The sequence below is a fragment of the Rattus norvegicus genome, chromosome 2 (assembly GCF_036323735.1).
Source record: "Rattus norvegicus strain BN/NHsdMcwi chromosome 2, GRCr8, whole genome shotgun sequence".
Taxonomy (NCBI): Eukaryota; Metazoa; Chordata; class Mammalia; order Rodentia; family Muridae; genus Rattus; species Rattus norvegicus.
The window spans coordinates 176,232,823-176,237,563 of NC_086020.1; positions in this window are offsets into that span (position 1 = coordinate 176,232,823).

A 4,741-nucleotide genomic window follows, 5' to 3' on the forward strand; every position below is an offset into this window, starting at 1 on the left:
TTTAAAGGAATAAAGCATATAAGGCAAAATAAACCTTTCTTCCCTTAACTTGCTTACATTGTTGCTCTGTCTTGGTTTTGGTTGCTAAGCAGGATCTTCTCTGGTTGCCAGGCCGGCATTAAACTGCTATCTGTGAAGCTGAGGATGCCCTTGACGTCCTGCCTCCTCCCCAGGGCTGATTTTTACAGGAATGTGCCATTCTGTATACCCGGCCATTAAATTGTCGCTTCTCAGGTTAGTAGTTAATGCAGAACTCAAGGCCTGGAACCTCTCAACTGGGCCCTGTCCAGGAATGACTGATACTAGCCAGCAGGAACTTACATAGTGTGTATATGGATTTGAAAATTGAAAAGTGAATATACCTAAGATGGTGACGTCTCAGTTACTATTTTTTCATTTTCTATTCTCTATCATGGCTAAGTACACGGACAAAAAAAAAAAATAATGAATTCCCAGGATTAGATTTTAAAAGAATATAAAATGTATTCCTTTGAGGCCCAACTGCTAAATTGTGTTTATCTCCAAACTGGAGGAAACACTAACTGCGGATTTACCTTCAAGGCTGCGGTTTACCTTGTTATTTTAGCACTTGCCTTAATGGCACTCAGTCCTTGGCAAAAACTGGCTTTGAGACCCTTGGGTGCAGGTAAAGGTAAGTAAGACCTCAAGGCTTTCTCCATTCTCAAGTTCCCTCTCTGCTCTGAGCCCTGTCCTACCCTCTCCTGCAAACGCACTGATGCCTGGGGGAAAGGGGCGTGGTCGGACTCTTGGCGCCCCCAGGTGCCCAGACTGAAAAGCGCATGTATGTATATCCTACATCCCAGAAGAGCGCGGACTGTGAACTGTTCCCCTGCCCACTGCTGCCACTGCACAGGGATGGCAGGCTAGCAGAGGACATAGGCTGGATTCTCATCAACCGGACCTCTTCCCATCCCTTCTCCTGAATGCTGTGGGGCCTCAGCTTAGGACATGCCTAGGACTTTCAGCGTGATTCCAGAGCCCTTTCTTCTTTCATTATTTTTTCCCTCTCTCCCAGACCGCCCCTAAATTTATTTATTTGGGGAATTTTTTTTCTTTTTTCTTTTTTTCGGAGCTGGGGACCGAACCCAGGGCCTTGCGCTCGCTAGGCAAGCTAGGCAAGCGCTCTTCCGCTGAGCTAAATCCCCAACCCCTTTTTTTTTTTCTTTTGAAACAGGGTCTTAAACTCATGGTTAACCCTCCTACTCCGATCTCCTAAATGTTGGGATTACAGAGATGAGGACCACATCCTGATGTCTTTTTTTCCATGCTGGGGATGGACCAGGGCAGCCAGGATGTTAGAGAAGTACTCCTTGCCTACACGCAGCACCATGGCCCTCTCAAAGAGTTAAAGTGACTTTTAAAAGTACACTTGTTTATTGTGGGTGGGGCATCACGTAGCAGTTTCCTTTGAGAGCAAAAACCTTCCATCTTGGGGCTGGAGAAATGGCTCAGCACTTAAGAGTTCAGACTTTGCAGCAGACCTGAGTTTGATTCTCCACATCACACTGTTAAGTACAACCTAAGGGATCCAGTATCCTCTTCTGGACTCTATGGGAACATGCTCTCACATGCAAGTGTGTGCATGAGTATGCATGAGCGCACACACAGAACTTTGAAATAAAAATAATTATTTTTTTTTAAAAAACCCTTTATCTTGGAGGGAAGTTTATTAAGACACAGCATGTTAGCATTAGGCATGGTGACCACACATTTGATCCCAGCACTAAGGAGGTAGACGCAGATAGATCTCTGGGAGATTCAGGGAGTCTGCATAGGGAGTTCCTGGAGAGCCATCAATGCACACTGACTTTGTCTTAAAAGGGGTGGGGCTAAAACAACAGGATGTCTGGCAGGTGCAACACTCCATCTTACTAGGATAATTTGTTAAGTTCAGAAAGTAAACAACTTAATAACTTCAGGAAGTCCCTGAAACTGACCAGGAAGGTGCCTCCAGCCTCAAGATATATAAGCAGTAAGGACTACTAAGAAACAGTCAAACTGGGGGCTGGAGAGATGGCTCAGTGGTTTAGAGCACTGACTGCTCTTCCAGAGGTCTTGAGTTCAATTCCCAGCAACCACATGGTGGCTCACAACCATCTGTAAAGAGATCTGATGCCCTCTTCTGGTGTGTCTGAAGACAGCTACAGTGTACTCATAATAAATAAATAAATCTTAAAAAAGAAAAGAAAAGAAACAGTCAAACTAAGCTGTTGGGAGGCAGAGACTAGTTGATCTGCCTGGAAGCTGAGTCACCTGGAAAGGACATCCCCCAACCTGTTGAGCTGCCTGCAGGCTGTGCGCTTTGCTCCGAGTTTCCAGCTCTCATGAAATGTTGCCTATGCTGTGTGAGCTTTGGTGAGGAAGCCATCTTTGATTCACTAACCCCTCACCTATACTCTAATAAGTTATCCCAATAAAACCTCATTGATTCACCAGGTTGGGCTTTGGTGGCTCCTTACTTTGATCTATTGTCATTTCTCTATCTGGGGTCAGTAGTCATTGCTGCATCAAACTGTGAACCCCAAGACTGTACACTGGAAAAGCCTGTTTCTAGTGGTGGTGTGGCTCAGCCCTAGCATATACCTTTAATTCATGAGCTGTTTATTGTAAACAAGATTAATAAAGTTAACCACAGGTCAAGAGGCAGAACAAGCAACCCGTTGACAGGGAGTGAACATAGGGGGGAAAAAAACCAACACAGAAGGGTTGGGGATTTAGCTCAGTGGTAGAGCGCTTGCCTAGTAAGCGCAAGGCCCTGGGTTCGGTCCCCAGCTCCGGAGAAGAAAAAAAAAAAAAAGATAAAAGTAAATCAGATTTAAAAAAAAAAAAAACCAACACAGAGAGTGAGAGGAAATCAGGATAGAGAGACACACAGGATCTCGAAAGAAAGGACAGTTGGAAGGGTTTTTAAACAGAGTGGAGGAGGAGAACCAGTTTTTCCCTTCAGTTGAGGAGGAAGGTCAGTTGGGTACTTCTGAGCTAGCAGGCTGACTCAAGTCTACATTTGATAAAATCAAACGTTTGAAATTTTGTTTTAAAAACAAGTAATGTGTTCAGTCTCCCCAAGAATGATAGCACACTGCTGAGGGGAACATGGAGGCCAGAAGATAACATGAAGGGCTTAGCTCTCTCCTTCCACCATGCAGGTCTCAGGGGTGGGATTTAGGTTAGCAAGTATCTTTGCCAATTGAACCATCTCTTGGACCCAATCACTTTGGTTTTTGTTTTGATTTTTTGAGACAGGGTCTCTTCTATACAGCCCTGGTTGCTGGAACTTGTTATGTATATTAGGCTGGCCTTGAACTCAGTGATCCACCTGCCTCCAACTCTGGAGTGCTGGGATTAAAGGCGTGCACCAGCATGCCTGGCTCAATGACTTTTCAAAGGTTTAATTGTGTGGTGTGTGTCTGTGTGTGTCTTTGTGTATATGTGCGTGTCTGTGTCTGTCTGTGTGTCTGTGTCTGTGTGTGTATATGTGTGTGTGTTTGAGAGTGTATCTGTATGTATGTGTGTGTATGTGTGTGTATGTGTGTATGTCTGTGTCTGTGTGAGTCTGTGTCTGTGTGTGTGTCTGTGCATGTGTGTCTGTGTGTATATATGTGTGTGTGAGTGTATCTGTGTGTGTCTGTGTGTGAGAGTGTATCTGTATGTATGTGTGTGTGTCTGTATGTGTGTGTGTGTATGTGTGTGTGCCTGTATGTGTGTGTCTGTGTCTGTGTGAGTCTGTGTCTGTGTGAGTGTGTGTCTGTGCATGTGTCTGTGTGTATATATATGTGTGTGTGAGTGTATCTGTGTGTATGTCTGTGTGTGAGAGTGTATCTGTATGTATGTGTGTGTGTCTGTGTGTGTGTGAGTGTGAGAGTATATCTGTATGTGTGTGTGTGTCTGTGTGTATATGTGTCTGTGTCTGTGAATCTGTGTGAGTGTGTGTGTCTGTGTATGTGTGTGTCTGTGTGTATATGTGTGTGTGAGAATGTATCTGTGTGTATGTGTGTGTGTCTGTGTATATGGTTGTGTGTGTCTCTCGCGCGCGCGCGTGGGTGTGTGCACACGCGCGTGCATATACAAGTAAATATACTTGGAGTTCTGGCGACAGGTTGGATGTCCTAGAGCTGGAGTTACAGGCAGTCGGGAGCTACTTGATAGAAGGGCTAGGAACCAAACCCAGGTCCTGTGTAAGACAGTACATGCTCCTAACTTCCGAGTCATCTCTTCAGCTTTCAGTCACTTTTGACAGAACACTCAGCTATTCTGCCCAGGAAAGACGTATTTTGTTTTTGAAACAGGATCTTGTGACTACCAGACTAGCCTCAAACTCACCACACCCCCGCCTTTCCTTTCTTCCCTGAGAGTATCTCAGCCTACCGAAGCAATCGCAGCAACCAGAGCTGGGACTCCCGAGGCAGCCTTGGCATAGGGAGCTCTGCTAGTCCCCACCCCTACTCTGCTGTCCATCTGTCTGTGTTCCTGTGTCTGATGAACACGTGGCTTGCTGGCCCCATTCAGAAGGTGCTGGATCAGTGCTGGGTGGATGAGGGTTAGGAAGGCCATGCCCCTTTCACCCCACATGGTTGAACTTTATAGAAGACCCCTCCCCAGTACTCAATACATACCCTTCATAGCTGTGTAGCACCGAATATGTAGTGAATGTGTGGCACCTGTGTGTGCATGTGTCTGCCCCTGAAAATACACGTGACACCCAACAAAGAGACACCACAGC